Source organism: Scatophagus argus, chromosome 18 (genome assembly GCF_020382885.2).
Source record: "Scatophagus argus isolate fScaArg1 chromosome 18, fScaArg1.pri, whole genome shotgun sequence".
Classification (NCBI taxonomy): Eukaryota; Metazoa; Chordata; class Actinopteri; family Scatophagidae; genus Scatophagus; species Scatophagus argus.
This window is the reverse complement of record NC_058510.1, coordinates 1691413-1718454: the sequence shown is the minus strand read 5'-3', so window position 1 is coordinate 1718454 and position 27042 is coordinate 1691413. Positions and strand designations below refer to the sequence as shown.

The 27042-nt window shown below is 44.2% G+C and overlaps 1 long non-coding RNA gene across 1 annotated transcript; it reads right to left on the bottom strand.

Annotated features, from left to right (window-relative positions):
• Positions 1 to 5603: 5603 nt before the first annotated feature.
• On the bottom strand, positions 5604 to 6238 carry LOC124049646. The gene is made up of 3 exons (XR_006841440.1): positions 6122 to 6238; positions 5878 to 5950; positions 5604 to 5776 (listed from the first exon to the last, which is right to left on the bottom strand). It is a non-coding gene; the product is annotated as an uncharacterized LOC124049646 (long non-coding RNA).
• Positions 6239 to 27042: the final 20804 nt, after the last annotated feature.

Below are 27042 nucleotides of genomic sequence, written 5' to 3'. Positions count from 1 at the left end.
TCAGCTGCAGAATGCAATGCCCCCTCTCTGTCACAAGAGGCAGCGGTGAGCTCTGGAGTCTTGGCGTGGGACTGGATTTATGGTTAATTGTGAATGATGTGTTTTGATTGCGGAGAAAAGTCTCTGTTCATCCGGAGGCTCTTCTTCGGTGTTGTTTGTGTTTTTCAGCCTTCAGAGGAACAGTCGATACCTGTCACTTTGTAGATTAAGAGGAATTGGGCTTGAAAACCTCCTCCATCCAGTTCTTATTCAAAAAAGTATGACTCAACGGCGATTTGCCGGGAAACTTTTAAATCTCACTTTCTGCATCATCACCTTTGTCCTCTCTCCCGCTTCCCCCTGATGGATTTTCTGCCGGCATCTTGACCCAGACATTATGAACTGTTTTCATTTTTTGGCAGCCAGATTCCAGAGTGGGAGTGAGAGAGCTTTCTCTTTGATTGATATCCACCTTTCAGAAAGATGTATGAGATCTGAAAGTGGAGAGGCTGGCGGGGCCATTACTATGCATCGACCATCAGCACCCAAATACCTGCAAACATAAAAGAAACCCTGTTGTTATTTTCCAAACGTGTGCCAGACCCTGCCTTCTCAATGCACGAGTGCAATGGCTGAAATGTAGCTCTGTTTCCTTTTTACCAGCACAATCTTCTTCCATCAGTCTTGATTATTTCTCCTTAAACCGCCCGTGCAGTGCGATGCAGCCAAACACGAGCTCCTGTTAGTCCAAAACCCGATTTGTTTCGGAACAAGAGGAATCGCTTGATCTAAATAAGAAGAATGCCTTCATTCAGAAATGAAGGAAGTGTACTTGGACTTAGATACACATTTTACTTTCAGATATAAATGGGTTTTTACAGGTTTTAATCGCCCGTTCATGAAGGACAGTCCAACACCTGGAGGGCATGTATTAACATTCTGCTCGCCGCCGCTCAACGTGGAGCCGTGATTCAAGCGCACCCGCAGTGTTTCTGTTCATTACAAATTCCTTCTCTTCTCGCCCACAGTTGGAACATTAACAACCAAAAAGGGATTTTCCACATTGCATTAATTTGTCTGTGCGGATCCTTGAAGGAAAATCAGACCGACAAACTTAACATTTAGCTTTTTGTGGCTTTTCAGTTGTGCAAACCCCAAAAATCAAACAGCAGCAAAAGCTCCCACTTGTAAACCTCTCAGTTTGAACTTTTAGAAATTGTTGGCGGCCCTGCAAGTACGAGACGGATAGATGATGATGATGATGATGATGATGATGATGATGCCGCAGAAGCTGAATTGTCCTTTGACCTTTACAGAAGAGGATACGTGAGAACACCAGAAGAGCAAAAATATCCGTTCATTTTTGTCTTCACAGCTTCGTCTGACAGCGAGGAAGACGCGGGATGCAATCGCTTCATATCCAACAGCGTTTCTGAGGACCTCAGCAACAAATCTGCTAAATCAACACACCCCACACGTTTTCTCTTTTTTCTCTCTTCGGTGATTATTTTCAGCGAGTGGAAACTCAGGAAGTGTTATGCATTTCAAACGGTCCTGAGAGGCTGCTGCACGGCTCCTCGTGGGCAGTCCATCTTATTCGCTTCCCCCATTTGTCTCAAGCCTCGACGTGAAGATAATATTAGGCGTCTCCTCGGGACTTTATTTTGGTACCGCAGCCATGATGGCCCCCTGTTTGTTTCTTTCCTGTGCTCAGCAGAATTTTAGTCAGATCTCAGGCAATTAGGATAAGATCAACGGGACTTTATTGGTCTCAGCCAAACACGTCTACATCTGTAATAACATCAAACACAAACATTTTACTCTCATAAGTAGACTTCAAAATGGATTAAGTCTCCGAGGAATACGTAAAGGAAAGGAAGCGGGGGTTAAAGTAAGACCGCCGCAGGCCTTACGAGACAAATGACTGTGGGAAAGACATGGAGCTCCGTGAAGCAGTGGACCTGATGCAAATGGCTCTTAGCAGAGGAACTGTGGGCTGCGGCTTTGTGAAGCAAAGTGCATGTTGTGTAAGCTGCACCATGTGATCACAAAGGAGCCGACTGAGGGCAGCGAGGGCTACCGCCGCATGCTGTTCCTCTCACAGGAAGTAGGCTCAGTGGCCTGAACAGCCTGAAATATGTTCCCGTGTCTATATGTGTGTACGTGTATCTGAGTTATGACTCATGGCTGTCGTGCTGTGTCTGCATGTGTGTGTGTGTCTTCAGTTGCTGGACACACACACACACACACACAACTTAAGCTGGAGATTTACTTGCTTTTAACAACCTGCTTCTGGCGTTTCCTGCGTCTGTTTGTGGCGTCGCTTGTTGCAGGTCCTCCTGACAAACATGTTTGCCAAAATAGCTTGCAAAGGACCGAACCGAAATTTTAGAAGTCAACATGCGGACCTGCGAAGATAAATGGAAAAAGGTCGAATTCTCCAGTAGCTCACGTGTGAAAATGTGCAAAAGTACATCTTTAGCTGGTGTGTGCGTAAAGCCTGAATCAGGTCAGCACATGGCACACATTATCAGCAGCAGCGATAACAAGCACTTGAGGGCTGCAGTTTAATAATGTCTGAAGTCACATTGTGCAGCTTTGTATACCTGACGCAGGTGTGCTGGAGCAGGTGCTCAACATACAGAACACGAGCTTCTGTCATCAGCTGCACTTTTTAAAGCTCTTCAGTGCATCTTGTCAGAACGGACTCCGACCGCAGCCTTATCGACGGTGATGCCGCGGCTTTAAAAAAACGAGCCCTTCCGCCTCATCAAACTCTCAACATGTGCGGCACTTGTCACAAGTATTCATTTATTTAAGACTTCATAATGGAGTTTTCATTATTAATGATTCAGCGGCAGGCAGCGAGCCACAGTTGGCGCGTTGCTGGAGGAACATGAACGTATCAGGAAACAGTGACTGAGTGGGCCACTGCTGCAAAGCGGCTGCACGTCAGTGTTGTCACCTGTACGGTGAGCAGGATGTTCACAGCACAAGCAGGATGTGTGGAAATGTGCTGCTCAGCAGACCGAGTGTATTTATAGTAAGCGTCTGTGTTAGCGGTGAGTGGCTGTGGCTCTCTGACAGAGTTACTTAGCGAACCCCTGTGGGCTCAGACTATCTGTCCCTTTTACAGGGAAGTCATTATAGAAGTGGATTATACACGACAGCCGAATCTCATTTCCAAAGCTCTCAGGAGCGCAGGCTGAAACGTTTGGATTAAAATTCTCGGGCAAAGATTACTCCAAATATGAAACATAAATTTGCACTCAAAGTCTGAAATGCTCCATACAGTTCAATTTTTAAACTCGTGGTCGTGTTTTTATCAATAAGTAAGACCTCTCGGCTACAGGAGTTCATGCCGGACTGCGAGACGAAGCCTCGGCCGTCGCTTCCTGTTCGGCAACTGAAGGCATCTCGGATCGGATTTAATCTGTCCTCTAATCCCACCGCACACACACTTTGACCTCCCCAATTTATGAGATGATTATCCAACCATCTCATTCCCGCATGTCTCGTGTGCTCGGGAATTACTGTTTCAGGGATGTGAAGAAAGTGGATTACAGGCAGTGTATTCAAACAGTTCTAAAAGTGTTAGGATGATATTTATGCCGGCGTCACGACATTAACGTCAGAGCGGCGTGTTGACGCACAGCACTGAGGGAGGATTTTGCAAAGGGGACTTGACATAAAAAGAACAGGGGAAATGATATGAGGATTAGCTCAGCTGAAAACCAACCAGGGCTCACCGATCACCTGATAGGGAGAGTGTGGATGTCAGAAAGGCTCTTCGATGGCCCTCTGCGGGGTCGTTTAGCCTGCACGGTGGCCATGATTGATCACTGTAGTAATTGATCATTTGTATTTGCTTTAGCCTCTTCACTTCCTGTCGTGTTGTTGCAATATCGTCGAGCCCCGTGATGAAGGAACTGCCTTTATCTGAATCAGGTCAATCCTTCACTTGGGTGCTCTCGGTGGTCACAAAAAGTCCCCGACTCCCTCACTTCTCGCCTTCATGAAAATTATTTCTGTAAAAGAGGCTAATTAAAGCCTGTGCTAATAGCACAGGCTGTGGATCTTATCTTTGACGATCTGTGGATTGTGTCAAAAGCAATTAAGGAAACTGCACGGGCTAAGTTGGTTTTTTGTTCCCCAGTCAGTTTAATTAGTGCGATGAATAGTGTAAGAACCAGGATCTAAACGCGTTCGGCCCAGAACCAATCGGACGAAGGCTGTTTTGTGGGGTTTGAGGGGAAAAAAACTCTGCCTTTTATTTCAAACACTTCACAAGACTCTTCGGGTGTACTTTGCTGAGGCGCTGCGTCTGCGTCGGAGGACTTGGTGTAGAAGTGGCCAAATATTAAACATATTCATCACTTGCATGCTGTAATGTAAGCCACACTTAAATAAACATGTGACATTTATTTATCCCCTCTGATTCACTTTAATTCCTCCAGTCATCTTCCTACTTAAAGTATGAATGCCATAAAGAATTCTACTGACAGTAAAAGGAATTAAAGGTAATAAAGACGTAGACAACAAAATCTACCTGCTGCAATTACACTGCAATATTTGATCGTGTATTTATGTCGTCTGTGTCCCTGTTGTCCCTGAGCAGCGTGTCCCCTCCAGCGGCCCCATGTCTCCGAGGTCTGAATTATTCAGACGGTCTGATTCCTGAGGTTGTGGTCACTGTGGCCCCGAAGTGGGCTGATAACGGCTACTATTCATGCTGTTGTATCGTGGCTTTTATAACTACAGCTCTGCTACAAAGGGCCTGAGTGCTGTGTGTGAGGGAGAGAGAGACAGAACAAGACAAAGACGTCTCATTTACTCATTTCACTACAAATATTGATCCAACCCGAACCACTGTAATAGTTTCCACATTATAAAAGTGGTTCTGTAATGGTCCTGTTCCGAGGAATCCTCTATCAGCCATTCAGCGGTTCCCCTCAGTGATATCTGAACTGCAGTGCAAACGGCTGTAATGCAAACACGGTGTTTCCCATGAAAGATCCAGTGTTGTTGTATAGTAATGAGGCAGTGTGTGAGTGTTTGTAATGCAAATTACAAATCTTTTCTGGGCCTTACGTCTCACCTGACTAAACACCTGGTCACGAAATACAAAACATATCCAAAAGCTGAAGGGAGTGTTGTGTTCAAGGGCCTCAAGGCCAAAAGTGCGTCAAAGTTGAACGAAAGAAGGAAGTTCGTGCCTCAACGAGTGAAAGAATTTAAGCGACACATTAACATCTTCAGCTTCTGGTAATTACTGGATAAGTTGTCGTTGGAGATAACTGGGATCTTCTCACTCACTGCTGTTAGCTTAGCACGTCTCCTAGCGTTAGCCAACGCTCAGCTGCTGCAGGACCGTGAGGAGGATGTCGCAGTGAGTGCAGGGATGGTTTGGCTCAGAAGGGGCTTTGTTTTGTGTGGTAAAATGTAAAACGTTCTAAATAAATATGCGAATGTAGAATAGCAAAAGTAAAGTCTTCAGTAACACTTATTACTTATTTCTGTCCCTGCGACATTAAAATCTTTAGCCTCGTTTCCTTCTGTGGTAACTGAGTCGAAATCCTTAAGCTGCTTAAACCGACTGCTTAAAGAGACATATGGTGAGCTGTAAGTCATTTTAAACATTTATTGCCGCAGGCATTCTTCCACTCTCATTAGTTAGTGAGGCAAATAGAACATTCATTGAGAGGCCAAAGTGAAATGGAGGCAGATGGGGTAATCGTTTAATAGCAGAATGTCCACTGGTGCTCGTCCATACAGCCTCGCTGATGTCCCTCAGGTCCTGTTAGAGTGGAAAAACACATATAAACAAACGCTGTCCTAAACAGACCGAAGCCGAGCTGCACTGACATGTAGGACGTTCACAAATGAGTCACAAATTACCTTCAGATTTATTCGGCTCAGAGCCAGGACCAGCGGCCTGCATGATAAATGATGCATGGTGATATCCAGCCTGCTACGGAGACAAATGGAAAACATGTCCTCAGTGTGTGTGTCTCGTCACACACGCATGCATATGCAGAAATGACTGCAGCAGTGGTGAAGACAGATCATCTGGACTTGCTTTTATATGAAAACATGAATACACGCACAGTGATAGATAGATGACATTCTCTGTCCAACCCACCCCATTAGGGTTGCATGATATCCTCCTCTTCCTCTGCTTGGTCCACCAAACCTCATCCAGGGGGTCAACAACAATCTAAATTTCAATTAAAGTGGAAAATGCCGCTGATGGAGACCGAGTGAATGTTGATGCCGCCTCGTCTGAGGGTTCAGGTTTCGGCGGCAGCTGGGAAAAAAAAAGCATTTGGGGCAATTATTTCATTATCTCAAATCCGCTCACAGCAGGCTGGGGTCGCAGCCCCGGCTGAGATTAGGCGGAACCACAATTATTATTACAATTAGAAAGCAGACAGCACCAGCAGAAGTGTTTGGCCCCAGGAAAAACTAAATGTCATCCTAAGACTGTTATTAGAAACCTGAAGGTGAAGAGAAGATGGAGAATTCGTGGAGGGACGGGGCAGGCTTGGAAGATGTTTTTTAATTGTCTGTTTTCCACGTTGTTCACAGGCTACACAGCAGGCGGTTTATGCTTCATTACAAAACCTGAAGTCTAAGGGACAAAAACGGAGGGAAAACTGAGGCTGCTTAACCCACAACTGCTTAACGCAAACTGCAAGGAGGAACGAGAACTAATTAACTTAAAACGGAAGCTGGGCTTTGAAACATCGATAAGTTTTACCTGTTCATGAATTGCTGAACTTTGGCTAACCGAACTACCTTTAAAATCACACTCTCTAGCTTGTATTCATTGACTACTTGGAAAAGAATAAGCAGAGACAGCTCGGATGCCTGGAGCGAGAGGTGCAGCCTGTACCAAAGTAAATCAAATTTGCATTTGTATTACAAATAGAGTCCAGCTGCATTCTACTTACATCATGCCTCTCCAATTACTGTTAACAAAATAAGGGTGCAGTGCAGATCTGTCAGTGAGATCAAAGAGGAAAAAGAGAAGAAGTGAGCACAGAGGAGGTGAGTGCACACACTCAGACGGGGATTTCCAAGCATATCGGCCTGTTTTAATCACCTTAGCGCTGATGCAGAGGAGACAACGGCAAGTAGTACAGTGCATTTGATTTAATGTGTAAAGATAAGTTTGCAACTCAAAGTTCCGACAGTTTGAGACAGTAAACCGTTGTGTTAAACTGCTTAGTGAACCACTTCGGTTGACTCTCACAACATACATCACTAACACCAACATGTGTTAGTTTGGCACATAAATAAAGAGGCTAAAATAACTACAAGTCTGTCGCTGTTGGCCGCTGCAGCTTTGTGAAAGGAGAGTCACTCTGCTCTGTAAGCCTGTCGGTTACGGTTAGTGTCTTACACCAAGAAGAGCAGCGGTAGACGTCTTTATTGTCACTGAGACGTGATCCGGAGCAGGCCAACAGGTGCAGATGCAGTAGATAAGAGCAGTTAAATAGAATGAAGGCTCTAAAATGTACAACAGTATATACAGCTAAAAATATAAACAGATATACAAAGCTACCGAAGAAAACATTGTAGGAATAAACGGATAAGGTGCAGAGTACGCACAGCAGCAAAGTGGTGTTGCACAAGTCCAAGTATTGGATGTTCGTGAGTTACAAAATTGTCTGTTAAATTGGCAAACGTGTTCATATGTAATTCATGGCAGAATTCAGATGAAATCAGAGAATTATCAGTCTCATCTTTCTTCTGACAAAAGGCTCCACGGCGATCCAGCGGAAGGGAAGGGACATCGTCTCTCTTGATTTCCAGCCAGCTAATTAATCGAGGTTCAGCCCCATGAACTGGCTCGTTCGTTAGTGCTGATGTAGCCTGAAGCAGAGATGAGGAGCAGGCCACGCAGATCTGGTAAGTTCCCCTCTTTCTGACTCCGCCACCCCATCCCATGTGACATCACCTGAGGCAGGTTATTAAGAAGAAGGACATTAAGAAGAAAGTCAAAGCAACATGTAGTAGTCAGATAGTTAGCTGCGAATGCTAACGTTTGCAGTAGAGATAAGGACACCTTGGAGATATGGAAACAAAGGAAGATGCACTGCTTAACAAAGTGCTGCAGAGGTTCATGTTGGATGAATTGGTTTTCTGGTCTCAGTCGTTTTTCTACACGTCTCTATCTGAAAAGAAAAAAACAAAACATAAGGAAATTGTGTTTGGCAACTGACCAATCGCAAACATCTGTTTGTTGCTGCTGCACTATTATTCAGGCTGCTGCAGCAGGAGCGCAGTGCAATGCGGTTACATTGTCTTTGGTTTACAATGTTGGAAGCTATCAAGGAAACATCTCAACAGGTGAAAAACAATCTGTGAAAGGAAACGGTTTTATCTGCTGCGACGCCGACCCCCACCGAGCGACCGGAGGGCTTTACAACACGTACACGTGTGCACATTCACACTCTTTCATGAATGTGAATTAGTTTTGCTTAGCGGCACAGCTGAGATGCTATCAGGGCAGACTAGAATGAACCAGAGGGGTTTTAATGAGGGGATAATAATTGGGGATCTGAAGAAGTCGTCCTCCCCACTAATTGACTCCAGCTGAAAAGTGGGCCCCGGTCGATAGTTTCCCTGCCGGCTGGTATCGATAGTTGATATTAATGTCGTGGCGAGGTAGCAGAGATGGCGTTCAGAGATGGTGGCTTAACTAGTTTTTGATTTGTTTCACAGCAGGGAAGGAAATGGAATGAGGTCTCCAGCACTGATGTGTGTGTGTGTGTGTGTGTGTGCGCTTCCAGCACCAAGAACACATAATGATAATCATAGTCATAACATTAGCATCTAGGCGTGATAATGTTTGGAGCAGTGGTGTTAGCTAGGGCTAATGGGAACATAATGACTGTGGGTCTGTTTGCTGGGAGGTGGGATTGCTGTGCTGGAGTCTGCTTTGTCAAAGGAAGAGGAAGCTGCATGCAGAACAGATACTGGGATGCCGTCTGACCCTCATTCATCTTTCTCCAAACAGCAGGCGTCGCGTCCCCTCGTGGCTTCAAGTTCATTAGATGCTGTTATTGATTATATTATCACATCAAACCAACACCAGCTTACGTGCACTAACACATCAGTAAGAGCCAGTGAAATGTTTTTTCAGTGCAGATCAACAATAATACATGTTTCACTGGGAAGCTAAGTGTGTCTGTGTACTGTTGCTAAATAGGACAGAATGCAGGGAAAACACTGCATGTGTAATATCAGTCCTCAAAGAGAAGAAACCATGTGCTCAGAAAACCACCGCCGCCTCAGGTCCTCCCTGTCCTCCACATGTCTTTTTCAACATGGCGGCCTCGTAAGAAATTTTCTCATGTATCAGTAGATTAAAATATGTTTCTGAAAACATTTGAGGTGAGAAACAGACAACGCAGCCTTGTTTGAAAGCAGGACACTGAATTGCGCCTGTTGAGTAACTAAGCTAACATCCATATTTGAAGCATTATTGTTCACCTCATGTGTTTTGGTGATACGGAGCTTCAGGCGACTGTACCACGTGAAGAAGCTCTGTGTCACCCACTACATTTACTACATGAGTCTGGACAGACATGAACTTAATCAATCAGAGGTTCAAAGCAAGACCCGGTGAGTGAAATCAAACACACCTGGATGGTACGTGGCTAACAGGTGAGGCTGGGTTTGGCTAAATGACCCAGTGGTGGCTTCTGCATTTGATTGTGGGCTTCCACCTTCAGCGAGGTGTGGGTGGTCTTTCTCCTGTTGTCAGCAAAATGTTTGAAAACCCTGAGGAGCACAGATGGACAGAAAACAGCGAGAGGACGGGTTCTACTGGGACGAATGAGCCGGGACAGACAGAGGAGTTTCAGACGTCCAGACAGGTGAGAGCTCTCTTGATGTTTTACTTTGCTGCCATTTGCCTGATGGCAGTTATTTAAGTTGTGTAACTTTCTGAGGCTCCATGCACCCGCTTTGGTGTCCACTGCTTGTTTTTATTTGTTGCTGGTCATTTATCTGTCTGAGTTTTGTCCTCTTTTCTGGTGAATTCTGGTGAGGCTGTGCACTGGAAGGCCAGTAATCACTTGTGTTACACAGACTGCAGAGTGTGTCTATGCAAAGTGAATTTATTGTTGGTTTGGACATAAAGTTCTCGGTGGTGTGACGTTGCTCCACTTGTGTTGTATCGAGGTTGAATTTAATTGTGGCCTGAAGATGTTCATTAACGGCATAGTTTACTCCAATATCAGAAGTACATATTTCTCCTCCTCCTCCTCCTCCTCCTCCTCCCACCTGTAGTGTGGTCTACACATCCAGATGGTTTTGGTGTGAGCTGCAGAGTTTCAGATATCAGTTTCTCCAGATAATCCTCAGACCTTGCTGTGTGCAGGTTCATGTAGGATGTAAACATTAATGCTGTAACGTTAGCTAGCTTAGTTAGTTAACCTAACTATTGGACTCTTCTAGTTTGGACATTTCAGTTTCACAGTGGGAGAAATTGAATAAGACTTATGATATAATTAAGAAATGTCATATTAATTCTTTAAGTGAATTCTTTACGTTTTCATCTTTGCACCTTCTCACAACGTGTAACCACAAGTTTCTGGGCCATAATAGCACCAACACGGGTCATTATGTTCTGAAGAGGCTGACACATCGTCACTTGAATAGCAAAATAAAGGACGATGTGGAGTTATTTTCCTGAAACATCAAACATGTCAGTGGTACCGGAGAGCATGCGTTAGCCATAGCCTACCCTCTTCTCCTTCAGAGGGTTGTGATCCACTCTGACATGATATGAAATACTTGCTAAATGTACCCGCCTAACCCTGCAGTGGAATTATTCAGTGGGCTTCAGTTTCTCCTTTCTTTCTTCCTCTGCATCTTAATCAGCAGTCAAAGCTGTCAGCGCTGATCTCTTGTTATGGAGAAGTCATGCGGCGTCGCTACGCTGCCGGAAATCAGCGCCGTGGAAATCAAGCTTAACGGAAGTGCAGCAGGTCGCCTGATTAGGAAGCTTTTTGAGTCGACCCCAACTACAAACAACAAATAACAACAAATAAAGATGGAAATGAGTTGTTTACAGCTGGTTTGGATGTTTCATGTGTTCAGTTCTGTCATCAGCACTAAGTGAGGGTTGTGTCTTTACTGTACGCCATTTTCAACTCGTGTGGTTTAACAGGTGATTAAAGAGCGCAGAAGGTTGATGACGCCATCTATCACTTTAATGACCGAGTCACCTGAGTCAGCTGACTGTCAGCTCTGATTCGTCCGTGTGTCAGATAGTGGCGAGTGGGTCACAGACGGGTTTCTACCCAGCAGCCCGCAGCTTCTTTCCCTTTTTCAACATTTATCTGCATGGGAGACGTTTACGTTTCAGCTTGTTTTCCGGTGGTTCGTGTTACGTGCGTCCGGCGAACAAACGCCTGTTTGTATGCTGTGCAAGGGTTTGTGTTAGGAACGACCTGAACCACAGGTGGACAGTGAAAACAGTCGTTAGTCGCAGACTCATTCACTACACGAGTGTGTCGACCAGCGAAATGAAAACGCACGTTTTATTCTGTGATTTGATGAAACGAAGAAAGTCATGACATTTATCATGACAGTAAGGAGCCATCAGGGCCTTTGATACGGCAGTGTTCTGGCCGAAGTGGCATTTTATGCACTAATATTGCTTTTAAAAAGTCAAGCGAAGTCATACTCCACTGTTGACTCGTTCTCTTTCCGCTGACCTGCTGACAGAGATCACCTGAATGATCTCTGTGTAAATAAATCACCCTTTTGCCTTTTGATTTTTGGGAGTGTTAGCATGGCGGGCTCTCTTTAGTGCCTTCCAACTAATTATTTATCCCGGCAATGTGGATCTGAAGTGATAATGAAATGCCCCCCTCCCTGCTTAGCCTCCCCCTCCCGTCGGCAGCAGCGGCAGGCCTCAGCGAAGGTTTCAAACTCGTGGCATCGGGCAACACGTGCCGTGGACTCAGCTGCCAGCGACGCTCCAGTCATTGATTCAGTGTGGCTGTGAAATGGATTCAGTGTCTCATAATAAATTCAGCAGGGTAATGATAGGTGTCTGAGCTGGCTGGAGTCACAGAACATGACTGTTTATCAGTAATGGCCAGCAGTTTGCCCATTTGAGTGCACGCAGAGCTCAGTTATGCTGCAGTATTACCCATCTTTCCCCACCGTTACTCTCCTCAGCATCACTCCATCCTCTTTCCCCTACACCCCCCCCCCCACAACCTCCTCCGTCTCTCTTTCTCTTAAAATGGTGCCATCAGTCCTTATTGAGGCCATTGGCCAGGCTCATCACGCAAAGTGCCGCTGGCTGCAGCTGAACGCATCTCTATGGGCTGGCAGTGCGAGCCAGGGGACGGGCCGGAGGATACATCTGCCATGACAGTAATGCACTGACTCAGCGCTCAGTGCTCAACACTGTGGCCTGGACGGGCCCCCGAGAGACCCGCATACAAACATGCACATGCACACACACACACAGGAAATCAAGTCTGCAGACAGATGAGCGTGTGTGTGCATAAACAAGTACACAGTGAAGCTGTGTTTGGATGGGCGTCCGCAGCTTCCTAAATGTTGCAAAACATACACATGCACACAAATAAACAGAGAGAGAGAGTCGGCGGTGCACTGGGACACCCCCCGTCCCTCCACTGTCTCCTCTTATGTCCACGCAGAAATCCAGACGACAGCCCGTTTTCCAGCCAGCATCTGGAATGAGAAAACAGCCATCGACCCTCTGGCCGCCCGTCGTCTGCCAAGATAAAATTAGCTTCCTTCCAACAGCGTCTTGTGTTTTCCTCTCTTTCCCCGAGCTTTATCTCCCTCACATCGTCGTAAATTGCCTCCTTTGTGAAATATACAGTGTGAGAAGTGATTCTTAGAAACACACACACACACACACACTTGGGGGATTTTGTGGGGATACTGGGAGTGCTGCAGCTGTCGGCCTAACAATGATAAATGGCAAAGAGACAGGTTGAGATGCTTTTGTCTCTGTTTGCGTCGGCATCAATTGTCCCCCTGAGCAGAACGGTGATAATGCCTTTAATGGCTCAATCTCCATCAACTTCATGAGCAAAACGTGCACAGACGTGTGTGCAGACACACACACACACACACACACACAGTTACTGTCTCGTCCATATGCGGCCAATCCCACGTCCCCTCCTTCCTCCTCCCTGTCAACTGGCCTTGACTCCTCAGTCTTGTCCAGTTTTTGTTCCACGCCATGTTTTTGATGTCAAGGCCACCTTAATGAATGTCGCTCTCCTCGCACCTCCTACTTTCCCAAAGCAACGTGGAAGGAAACATGTCATAGATCAACACAGGCTGAGGGAGAGGCAGCACTGCAGAGAGTTATCACTTTTTAAAAGGGATTACCCACATTTTTATATCCAGCATCTCTTTTATGTTTGAAACTGTGGCAATTTTTACACTCATGCACTAAACACTGAAAACTTTTTAACCACTACAGTACTAATATACTCCAAAACATATAGGCTTGTTCAAGGTAATCCATCAGTCACATGTTGCAACACCGGATCAGATCATTAAATCAGATCAGGCGGTAAACTTTCACATTTTGTAAAGAGGTCCAGTTTCATTTAGCTGCATGCATTTGGAAGGAAAGAGACAACTTGGTCCAAAATCTGTTTGATTTATGGCTTGTGGTCCAGTCCCGGTCTCTGTGGTGTGTTTCTGGTCTGTTATCAGCAGCCACCTCCGCTCCACCTCACCACCTCACCAGCTCCATGCTAATGTTAATGCATAATGTTTAGACAGCATTTATAGTTTCAACAAAGTTCTTGTCTGATGAGAGAAAAGAAAAACCTGACGAATGCACCAACATCACCAACAACAGTAAAGGAGTGTGAGAAACTACAGTAAATTTGCCAGTGAGATAAAATACTGCAACAGACGAATAGTAATGAAATGGTCTAATTTGAGTTGTGTTCATTTGTGTGATAAAGAAAATAATCCACTAAAACCATCGGAGCATTAATGTGGGAAACATTTTGGATTCACGACCCAATCACCAGAATGAAAGTTGTCAGTTTCTGTGTTTCATGCCAAGCAAAGCAACATTTCTACGAAACATATGATATGTGGAGACCTTATGTTCCAATGTTCAGTTTTCTGCTGTTTAAAGCCTGGTTAGGTTTAAGCACAAAACTGCTTACTTGTTGGGTTTAGAAAAAGATCATGCTGTGCCTTAAAACACCTGATTAACATGTCAGCATCTCCTTACAAATGCTTAGCTGTTGTCTCTAAGTGGTCTCACGCTTACCGACATTGAAACACCGTCTTGAGCTGCAACCTCTCGCCTGACAGCCGTCCTTGGCGTCGCACCACCACCTTCCCCTCCTCCTCCTGGCATCAGGGTTAGCTAATAATGTCATCTGAATGTGACAGGTAGAAATGTTCACGGGATGTGTATGAAAAGTACAAATTTAACGTATCATTGGCTTTGCAGGAGTGTGCAATGCCAACATTTCATTCGTGCAGCTGGGCTGGGATCGGACACCTTGGAAATCATCTCCCTCCCTCAACGCTAGTTTGTCGCTCTTGTCATTCAGCCGAGGCACCGTGACGGATCGAAAACGAACAGAGCAGCTTTGCTGTCAGGCTTTGAGCTACGTTCTCTGAATTAATTTGAACAAAGTCCCCTCAGATTTGTTTAAACTTGACTGTTGGGCAGCCCTGCCCAGGAGGAGATTAAACTTTTTGCAGTGTAATATAACAAGCCAGGAGGAGGAGGAAATGGTCCCAGCTGACCTCTCACTCGGAGCCTAAGAGACAGTAAAAACTCATCTGTGTTTGTGTGCTTGGCGGCAGGCAGACCTTGTGTACACACAGACGTGGAGGCCTAATAATATTTTCCGAAGGAGATGAATCTGTTTTTGTGGTTGCTCACATGGACCTCAAAGCTTTTGTTGCTGAACCAGTGGAACAGATGGGGTCTACGTTGTTAACGCTGGCTCCCAACAGCAGGTCTGCGCTGTGTTCCCAGTCCTACTTACAGGAAAAGCGATATTAGCCTCGGCCTCACAGGGCCGATGGGCCGTTAGATGCACAAATGAGTGAGGACGCGGCTCCCCGGTAGCTTTTACTGTGCGGGACGTCCCATCGGTTTCACAAAAAAGTTAAACCTGCAATAGAAAACTTGGTACTTTGTTAGAAGAACATAAAAAGCCTTAATTGTAGCCTGGCATGCAGCTCTTGTTTACTGCTGTTTAAAAGATTCTTCATTAAGTTTCAATTTGTCGCTAACTGTGCTCCAAAGGATTTCCTTGGACTGACTACACAGACATGAGAATTTATGTAGGGCACCTACTGTGGGCTGAATCTACAACATCACAGTTATGGAGGAAATGCTGTGCAGCTGCAGCCTCTTTTTGTGGTTTAGTCTGACAAAACAGCAGGATTGCTCCTCATAAATCTTCAGTTAATGCATAAACAGTTGTCAGAGAGCTAATTTAATCCATTCTCCTGAGCGTTATACGTCATTGTCACCGAGGAGCTTCTTTCACATTAGTTCGATTTTGATCTCAATCAAATCAGAAGCATCTCTGCAGAGCGTCAGGCACGTGTACTTAGGCCAAAAATGGAATTTTATTTTACTTGCCAATTATCACTAATATGAGAGCATAATTTGTTTTAGAAACTTCATCAGCCGCCACAGAGTGTGACCTCGTAAGGAACTCCGGCGGCTCCCAACGATTTCAATATTGTCTGACAAGGAACGATACTGCAGAGAATGAGGCAGGAAATTTACTGCATAAACATCAGCGAGCCGTCATTACAGCATCACGAGCGGAATGAAATCGTTTTGCCCGTAGGCATTCAGGCCTTAATGCATGGGCTGCAGAGGCCTGGTTACCTTCACCCAGCACTGTAATGAGTCAGTGGTTGGCGGCTGGTGGGGAACTTGGAAACTCAGTGAAAAGTGATTGAAAGTCAATGGAATAGAATGAGTCGTATCGATCGCCGTCGCAGTTACACAGTGGGAGAGAGGAGACACAGACTGGCAAATGACCCCATTTAACTATAATGTGTAAAGCCCCAGTTATCGAATCACCCTTCCACATCCGAGTCAGTGTGCCAGGCCGTCCTGAGGATCGAATAGCTTGTGCCTCAGTGCAGGATCATTCCTCTCGCTGCTGTTGGGTAGCAGAAAACGTATGGTGACATTATCATCATGTTTTCCTCCACGATAAATTATTGTTTTGATTTCTGTCTCGGCTCAGTAGTTTTAATTTAAGCTGGTTGTTGCTGTAATCACACAATCTCTCAGCGGTGCAATGAAGTTAAAGGTGCAATCTGTAACATATGGGCAGAATTTTACTTTGAAACATTAAATAAAACAATGTGAAGAAACAACAGGCAAAAATAAACAACAATCACCTTTAACCTGCCGAAGAAACAAGATCAGCATCATCAGCCGACATGAGGAGGGAGGCTGCAGGGCTCACCGCCTTTTAACTCTCAGATGTTCGGTCTTTCAACTTGTATCTGAACTAATGCGGACTCAAGTGACACCATTTGAGGCATTTTATCAGATTTCACACGAACCCACAAAAGGCTTTGTCAGATATACAGTAGTGCTCACGCATAACTGTACTTTGAATTGTAAATTTTAGGAGGGATCCCCATCAGCTTCCACAAGGTAGTCGCTAAGCTTCCTGTTAATCATTATTATATGTCTAAGATAAGTCTAAGATAATGTCTAAAATAATGTGCTTCATTATAAGCATGCGAATGTGGTTTGATTTGAATGACTTTGGCAACACACAAACATACAAACATGTGAGTACGTGACATCATCCAGCTCAATTCAAACCAGTGAGAACACAAACACACATAACTCTCAACAGCTGTAAGCATGACATCGCGCAGAGGAAAAGGTTTCAGGGCCTCTAACTCATTACGTACTTCATTCCAGGAGGTGAAGATTGAAATCAGCAAACAAAAAGAGAAAAGAAGTTCCCTCTCAAAGTTCCCAGGCTGAAATGAAGCTTCTCTCAACATGATTATTATAAAAGCACAAAAACAGGTGTGTGAGTGTGTGTGAGTGTGTGAGTGTGTGTGAGGGCAGGGATCTGGTAGTTTGTTGGACTCTCCCAGGCTGTCTGGCTTGCCTGTAGGTCACGGTTGGCTGTCTCTCTCTGAAAGCCTGGACCTGCAGTCCAAAGAGGAGGCTCTGGTTACCTGAGGGGCCTCCCGTATCAAAGCAGGGAAAGAGGCCACATTTCAGACATCCAGAGGGGAGCTGCTGAGAGACTGCTCTGCTTCTCTTTACTTTGGATACATCTCAATAGTTTGAGGAAGTGCTCTTTCCACGAATCCACCGCTTTAGCTTTTGGTTGTTCATGAAAGATTGAGTCAGGAAAATCCAAAGGGACGGAGCGAGAAGAGGTGGCCTCATTCTGTTAATAACTTAACGAATGACCTTCACCCAGATTATGATGGCCTGAAATGACCAGGTGCTGACGTTCCTCTGTCACGAATAACCCATGATGAAGTGACATGGGGACAAATTAAAAGGAGACACAGGAAGAGGCTGTTGAAGGGTGACCTCACGGGACATAATTTCAAGTTCTTCTATGAGCACACTGAAGAATGTTCTTCTAGTTCTTGTATGAGCACGTTCGTAGTTTTGTTGGATTTGTTATTTGCTGGCACCTATTTGGTAATTTCACAGCTTGTCACGACTTCTCCTGCACTGCAATGCTAAAATGAATGCACTTTGGTGTGCAAAAATGTAAACTAACTACAATTTAATTGCAGAGGCAGGTGCATTTTACAAATTCAGCCATGCTATGGGCGAGTGGCAAGGGCAGCCTGCTGGTCCGCTGATTTTAAATCTACCTCAGCAATGGATTACTACCAAACTTTGAGAAGATGCTGCATGTGTTTCTCTTTCCAAACTGATGAATCCTTTTGACCTTTTTCGATTCTCTGACTTTTCCTCTGGCTGCACATTGAGGTCAGCATTTGTGGTTTTAGGTGAAATGTCTCTGCAACAACTGCAATTATTCGTATCCTCCTGACTGAATTGCGCTATTGGCTGTATAGTAAATAGTGGACATCACCCAGCGGTGTGTGAGTTACTGTCGGCAGCTTGGCGAGAGGATAAAACTCCCAAAGTGAATCACATGGTAGCATCCAATGCTTATGGTCTGTTTGACTACATGTGATCATGATTTACAAAATGAACATCATGCTGTATTGAAGACCACAAACTCACTGGGAAACTGTTCACTGAGGTCTTTTCTATTAAGCTTACACACAATCAGACTTCTGTTTGAAACCAGTGAAGTTGCCCCCTGCTGGACAGCTCTGTGTACTGTCTATGAGTTGTATAGTAACTTTAAGAATTTTTGCCCTAGCACCATCATCAGATCAGAATTTCTTCAATACTTTGTTTTATGATTAAATACCTACAAAACTAAAGCTACGTTAGCGTGCTAATGTTGCCTGTGTACAGCCTCGCAGACCTGCGAGCATGTCTGCAGGCTCTTTTGGTGTTAGTTGGCAAAATGGAACAAATACACTCCCCTTGTTTTCTCACATCAGATTTGCTGCAGGAGCTTATATTCTTCAAAGGCACCTTGTCAGACAGTATCATTCATTTCCTCACCAGCATGATCTTAGGCGTGTCAGGGATTTAAAGACGCAGCTTTTTGACTGCAGGACTGCTTCCCAAAATCTGAAGCCACCTCCAGCTGAATGTGGAGCCAGCTGTGAGCTTATACTTTGAGGATGAAGACGTCCCAAGGGCAAAACAAACTCCTTCCCTGCAGCCACAACACACCTCAGCAGATGGATCATTTAGCGTGAAAGGAAAACGTTTTTTCCCCATTCCTCATTTTGCTTCGCCTCTTTCGCTCATATCTCCTGCACTGCCTTCCTCGTCCACATGCTCTTCCTCATTTCTCTCAGATTTAGCCTTCATCAGGCCTCTCTCTCTCTCTCTCTGGCTCTTCCCCCACCTTCCTTCATTCTCCCTGCTGCTCCATCTGCCCAGGATCATCACAGGAGGGTCATCAGAAGATGCTCACACCTCCAGATGCCTTCCATTACAAAAATACATGTCAGAAGAATTGCCTTTCAAAGCAGCCATGCAGGACAGAGCTGAGTTGAACATCATCGGGTGCTTTGTAACACTGCCACCAGCATGCCAGCTGGCGCTCATTTAATAGCCCATTCAGTCCCGAGGTGCACCTCAATCCCCAAAGCTGTCAGGGCTCTTGACGTGATGGAAAGGTGGGCAGCGAAGAGAAGAAGCCTGTAGGGATCCCATAGCATATGCTTTTGAATGAATCAACACATACACCAGACACCACAAACACTGACCAAATTATAGCAACAGCAGGTCAAATAATCTGAAAGACTTGGCAGGTGTAGATAAAAGTCTGGTTGCTCTGTCTTGAAAAGGTCTGCCAGCATTTCCATACGAGTGCTTTGGAAAATGACAAAGTTCCCAACAAATAAGCATTTTTCATGCAGATTTGAATGTTTTAGTTCCAGTATGGAAGCTGCATGAGACAAAGTCACCACGGAGCTAAAGACGGACCTCATATCGTCAGAACTGCAGCTGATTGATGCTGATGTTGACGAGGCCTTGCGTTCTTGGATGTATTTAGCTGTTCCTGCTGAAACGGGACCTCTTCTCTCACGATGGAGGAGTCCTGAAAACACTGGTGTAATGTCGTGGAACAAACTCCTTCTAGGCTCAGAGTAGTGGCCCATTTTGTCTGCTCAATCTACCAGTCAGCAGCTGACAACGAGATTTATGGGTGAAATAAAGGCAGCCATCGGCCCCGGGTAAACAACAGAAGTCAAAGGAAGAGGAATATACGTTTTTATTTCATTATTTTTGAAAAGGAACAAAACGAGTACAAAAGCAACTGGCGAGAATTGAAAATGTTTTCCCATCCATGCATCCAAAAGGCCTCCCAAAATATCAGAGCGGCCTTAGAGGACGTGTTGAGTGATGAAGCTAAAGGCAGGAAAGAACATTTGGCAATAAAGTGTGGAGTGTAAGAGACGACTGTTTAATACCACGCCATTCGGGCTGATAGGACAGCGTAAAAAAGGATCCTTCATTTTCTCGCCAGGTCCCATCCCAGGGACTTTTATTTCTCACCAGATGTGAAAGGTATTATCCAGTTAGGATGTACACATAAACACAGTCAAATACGACACAGCAGGCCTTCATGGAGGTCTGTTGTTAGACGGAGAGAGGAAGACGAGGGAGGGCTCTGAAACCCCCATGGTGGATATGGAACAGGTGTCTCGTGTTTTTATACTAAATCTCCTTCAACAACACACCTTCTTCCTCCTTCCTCCTCACCCCAAATAACGGTGGGATTTTACTTTGCAATAAGCTAAAACAGTGAGCTGTATCCAGTTTCAATTCCCCAATCCTCTCAAGTCATTATTCACCTAATTACTGTCATCCAATCCAGCAGTTCCTGTGCTCTTCCTAGCATGTAACTAAGATCACACAACTTTACAGTGTTAGTCTTTACTGACAGCACAGCTGAGATAGAGGGAAATACCTGCGCTGTGCAGTTACACTCAAAACAGTGGTTCATCAGTGGTGAGGCCCTGTATATTGTGTATCATGGGCAGCTGCCTGAGAAATCGCTCAGAGCAGCGTAGAACTGAGTGAATTACAGGATCAACACAAAATGACTGCATCCTACATTCAGAGTACACATTATAGACAAAAGTTTTCATATGGGGCTGTTTATCAGCGGTTTGGGCTTCCAGTGGAGGGAAATCTTAATGCTTCAGCATACCAAGACATTTTGGACAATGCTATGCTTCCAACTTTGTGGCAACAGTTTGTTGAAGGCCCTTTTCTATTCCAGCATGACTGTGCCCCAGTGCACAAAGCAAAGCTCCATAAAGACATGGTTGGATGAGTTTGGTGTGGAAGAACTTGACTGGCCCACACAGAGGCCTGACCTCAACCCCATCCAACACCTTTGGGATGAACTGGAACGGAGATTGTGAGCCAGGCCTTTTGGTCCAACATCAGTGTGTGACCTCACAAATGCTCTACTGCATGAATGGGCACAAATTCCCACAGAAACACTCCAACATGTTGTGGAAAGCCTTCACAGAAGAGTGGAAGCTGTTAGAGCTGCAAAGCTGTCTGTGTGTTTACAATGAGACGTCATTAAAGTCCCTGTTGGTGTGATGGACAGCTGGCCCAATACCTGTGTCCATCTAATGTAGCAGTGATGCTGACAAATCATGAAGCACAAGTTGTAGGAAAGGCATCCCTGGACAGGTGTGGACACAGCATGTAATTACACTTATGTATTTTCACCACAGCAATAAAAAATAAATATAGCAACTCCTGATCAACCCATATCAGTTCGGGGCTTGGATTAACAACTTCTGGTTAGCCACACTCACATGCAGTTTAATACTCACCCTTTCAGAGTACAGCTGGGATTATAGACCAAAATTAAATACAACCACACAACAAGATGGGGAAAACTGCATTCAGTGTGACCTTAAAGTGATTGTTCTGCATGTAGAGCTCCACCAGCAGTCTGACTGAAACTGTAAAGTTTGTCTGTTGTTTTACATGGGTGTAGTTGTGAGGATGAAGGCGCTAATCTAATTCTGGAGTGGATCAATCCAATCCACCAGATTGGTATTGGGGACAATTTGTACCTCATTAAGCAGATCACGTATTGGGCACGATGTGACTGATCCACATTGAGTCAATTTTCTTTGACAGTGTCGTTATACAGTTCAATGTTTAACCTGCCAGTCACAGTGAATAGACTCGACATCTTTATTGTCCATTCACCTTTGGTTTCACACCAAAGCACGCAGTGTAATGAAAATGAAAATAAATCAAAGGCACATGAGGAACACATGCACAGACATAGACTTAAGAACTAGAGGACATGAGATAGAACCAATGAATAAGTGGGCCCATAATAATAGAGAATTGGAGTAAAAGTGCAAAAGCAATAACAATGAATGAACTTAGACTAAAAACAGCAGTGGTCATTAATGTCTTATAAAAGATCACTTAGAGATGTTTTCGTTGCTGTTGGTAATCCATTTTGTCCTCAGCAGGGAAGGAACATACTGTAATGTGGACTGATCGTGGCCTGTTCCTGAGGGTAGAAGACAGGTGGCAGCTGTTAGAGTTTGGTTTGTATGAGGGATATACCAATAAGACGAATGTATGCATTGTCCTCTCACAGTCAAAGTCAATTACAGTTGGCTTCCGCAGCTCATCATGCCATATTTGTATTTGGGATTAACAGAATCTGGCAGGCTGCAGGATCAAACATGAAATTCTTTTGGTTTCAGTTGAGATGGTTCTTGCCCATAGGAAAGCAGAAATGGGTCAGGGATATTATTTGGATGCCTGGCCCATCATTTGATGAAGTGCTTAAAGTTTCCCTGAGGTCTAAGTTAAGATTCTCTAATATGATTTCCCTACTGGCTAATTACATCATGAATAATTTGCAGCCAGTCCACCACTCTGGCCATCACATTTGGAGCACAAATTGATCAAGAGGAGTTTAAGTGTGTGTCTGTGTGTGTTTGGGTTAAAACATAATAGAGGGAGGAATAAAGAATTAAACAGAAAGAAGAGAGATCAGTCTCGGCGACAGAGGAGTGCATGGAGATGACAAGGTAACTGATGTAATGTCAGAGCGGCAGGCTAAAAGGGGCCATAAAAATGGGCCATTCACTCGACTGCAGACGATAATAAGACAAGATAATGCATAGCTTTCTAATAAAATCTTTATGAGAGGGAATCCATGCTGGATCTCTCAGTGTGCAGATCATTCACGCTGCCATTAAAATGCAAATTGTCTGCACGAGTTGTTCAGTTTTCACACTGTTAGAAGAAACTGGGTTCCATATTTTGGTGTTGTAAATGACATATTTTTATATTTTTTCTATGTTTGAACATTAGACACAGATTACTAAGATGTGTGAATAACACAGTGTAGTAATGGCTGGCATTATGTTATGTGCCATTTTAATTTTCCATTTTGTGTGGTGACTGTTGTGCTTAAGGTCTGGTCAGATTCAGGCACTGAAAACACTTGGTCAGGGTTAGGAAACAATCATGTTTTGCTTCAAAATACTTGGTTTATCCTCTTTAGCTGCCACAGACATGGCTAGAAACTCTCCCAGTGTGCCCCTCAAAATATCTGCTGTTTAATACCACAAAATGGCTACCAAATGTCCCTGCAGTCATTAAAATGACCCAGTTTGATGGTTGGTTAAGGTCTCGAACAGGACATACAGTTCTAATGTTTCACCGTGGTGACTGGGCTGAAGTTCACTTCCAGTATGATGGATGTGATATTCTACACTGTCCAGCTCTGCAGCCACTGCTCAATATTTCCATCAAAAAAAATTCAATTCAATTCAAAAGAAAAAAGCAAAGAGAGCTAGATTATGATGGCGCAGCTCCACAACAAATGTGTTTGTTTTTGCCGATAAATGATTCACTTGTCTCATCGCTCAGATGGAAGCAGCTGTGAGGAGTTCTGGGAGGGGAGGAGCTGGACCTGGGAGGCGAGCCGAGCTGTGTGAGGCAGCGCCGCCGCCGTCCCTTTGGGTGTCTTTGACGCCGCAGCTGACACTGTGTAATTTGTTTCCTTTCTGTTGTTTCATTTTGTCATCCATCTAATCGAGTCGGTGTGTTTTCTTCCCAGCGCCGACATGTAATTGGTTTGCAAGGTGGCTTTTTGTCTGTGACAGTTTTGCAGTATGTGGTGAAGATTAATGGAAACTGTCCCAAGAATTTCTTTAAAAAGTGTGTGGCTGCATTAAATGTCTGTCTGGTTCAAAGAGTTGAATGAGACAGAATGAAACTGTGGTTTTCCATTTGTACTTTCACTACCAGCTGGTCTGTAGATGCTGTATGATGCCTCAGTATGTCTGAAATAAAAAACAGACAATAAGCCAACAACACAGAGTGTTTTCTCCTCAGGGATGCTTTGGCTCGGGGTGGATCTCATTCAGGCCCTCGCAAAGCAAAACAGACTGAATCAACGAGAATGAGTGAAACCATTGATTGTTTGTTGAGATGAAACTGGATTGCAGAGAGTGGAATGCAGTGTGAACTGTAGTAATGTTCCATACATTCCAAACCATTTAACTAAATGAAGCCAGGGCAGTGTCAGGCTTCAGTATTGATTCAGTCACAGGTGGCTGCCTGTGTTGGTTCTGCACATTTCCTCATTATGTTCATCAAGAATTCAAGGCATTAAGCGTCTTCTGTTGCAGATTAGTTGTGCATTTGTGTAATTTCTAATTGACAGAGTTGTTTGTGCTACATTGTGATTGTGATGATGTGTTGAAGATCTTTTTCTGCCACAAACTTGGCTCAGAATCAGTCAAACTCTCTTATGGATGAGAAAATATCCCTTTTGCCTGTTCAGGCAACATTTTATCACTTCTCCGAATATCTTCTGTTTTCAAATAGGCACTACTGTCATGGCCAGAGAAGGCTTCATCCATGTCCTCCTGCACTACATTTTGATCGACAATTATTAAGAGTCTTGAAGTGCTGCAGGACGAAATGCAAGATTTTCTATCCAGAAATTTTTTGGCTCTGTGTCAAAGTCACACAGTTTGAGCAACATGAAACCAAGAGGGTTTATTAACACAATTCACCCTTCTGTTCTTGTGTGTGTGTGTCTCGGAGCATGCCATGTCTTTATACGTCTCTCACATGGGTGGTTAAGTGACAGACAGATGAGCCTAGCAGAGGACAGCAGGAGGAGATAAGATGACACAGAAGACTACGAGACTCAAAGTTTGGGGGCGAAGCTTGGCGAGGGACACGGCGATCGGGCAGAAGAAACTGACAAAGCCTCGGGACGACGGGCGAACCATTGAGAAAATGAGGAGGAATGTCATGCTCATGAGCAGCAGCACGAAGGAGATGAGAGCTGCAGGAGAAGTGAGCTTCAGAGTGACAGGGAAGGAGGACAGGAAGAGATGTAAGGGCAAAGAACTACAAGAGAATACAGGCCTTTTGATGGAACAAAGGACTGACGGAAAGGCACTACAGATTACCATTTCTTATTTCTCTGGGGAGAGTCGCAGTTGTTCCTTCTTACTGCCACTTTGCTGGAAAATAAGCTCGTAGTTGTCAGTGACAGATAAAAAGATGCCGGTGCATCTCGTTTTCCTCCCGCAGTACAAAAGTGAAGCCAAAATATTCTGGATACGAGCGTGGCCATCTTGTTCTGGTGATGTCATGTGGAGCCAGAGTCTGTGCAGTAGTGATCGGGAGGTGGAGCCATGGGACAGAGTTCCCGCCCATACACCCACTCGTGACCAAAGCTGGACTTACCCTCCACAGAAGTACAGTTTTCTACTTAAAATTTTGCTGTTGTAATCTGTAATACTGTTGTATCTCAGCTGTCAAACATGTCTGACTTGTCTCACTGAATCTATATATGCTCTATGTTCTAGATTCTTAGTTTCAGCCGAGTGTACTGAATTCAGGATTTTGTGTGTGCTTTTTGCTCTATCTTGCCACGGTCTGATCTCCTGCAGGGAGCAAACAAACAAGATTAGTTTTAAGCACGTAATGCAGCTTTCGTCAGTAATTGTCAACCCCAACCATCTGCAATGTTGATGGCCAATTTGCACAAGAGAAGTCTATAATCAGCTTCAAAAATTAGCAACAAGAGGTGCACTTAGACAGTTAACATGCAGTGTTTAAACAGTAAAAGTACTGAAAATGGGAGACACTGGCTCTAATCCTGAAATCAGTCAATTTGTCACAGATACATAACAACTAGGGGGGAAAAGGAAACTGACAGGGCAATTTTGACTTAATTAACAGGCTTTATGATTTACCACACCACCCACTGTATAACTAATCCTGCCCACATTTGGCATAACACAGCAACATCCCCCTAAAGCTACAAAAGGTCTCGTACACAGGGCTAATTTGGGTCTCGGCAGGAGCAGGGCCTTGCACAATGCTGTGGGCTGCTTAATATATTTAATGTTTCCAAAGCCGTTCTGGGAAAGGCACTGTGGAATTCATTCATTACTCAGTTTTTATTTTTGCTTATAAAAAGCCTTCATAATCAGTATGGGTTTTTTTCACAAAAGGTGCCATATTTGTGTCACATTAGCTCTTAAATGACTGTGTTTTGCAATAAAATCTAAATAAATCCAAATTCGTGGTGAAAGGATTTAAGAGCAAATCAGTCAGTGGTGATGAATGACTCATGAGCCTAGCAGGAACTGGCAGCACTGTAGCTGTGGGGGTACCTATGATCCCCAGCAGAAAGCTTCCCTGCTGCCTTTAAAAATGTGAGTTAAATGCAGGTCACACTAGTGTTTAAAATGGTAGAAATATTCCTTTGTGATCAGTGGATTTGGTAAATCTTGAGTGCAACAAAGATTAACACCTTTGACCAACAGGAAGCTGTCTTTATCAAGAAGTCAGAGTCCAAAATGAAGACCAGTATGTCTTCTTCCAGGTCAGATTACTGGTAACAAAGGAGACTAACAACTGATATTTAGAACCAGCACGCATTTGCAGTGAAATTAAATTCAAAATTGAAAAAACAAATTGAAAAAAAAGTGAAGGAATGTAACAAAATACATTTACTCAAGCACTGTCCTTAACTTACAGTTTTGAAGTTCTTGTTCTTTACTCGAGTATTTATTTTTAACAGTCATTCATTAGCTTTGATTACCAAGTACTTTGCAGCTATAAGTTATTCAGTGTTGACAGGCTAGTACTTTGTCAGTGCATTTTTAAATTTAGTCAGTTTATCTGTAAATGAAAGCATAAAATAAATAAACACTGAGACTGATAATTGGGAAAATACTGAATATCAGACACATTAATCAACCAGGCTGATAAAATCAATCTGCATAAATTAGATAAATAAATAATTACTCCAAGAGTGAACCATGAACTGACCTTTAGCAAACTGACTGTTAGCAGACTGACTGTTAGCAAACTGTTAGCAGACCGTTAGCTAACTGACTGTTAGCAAACCG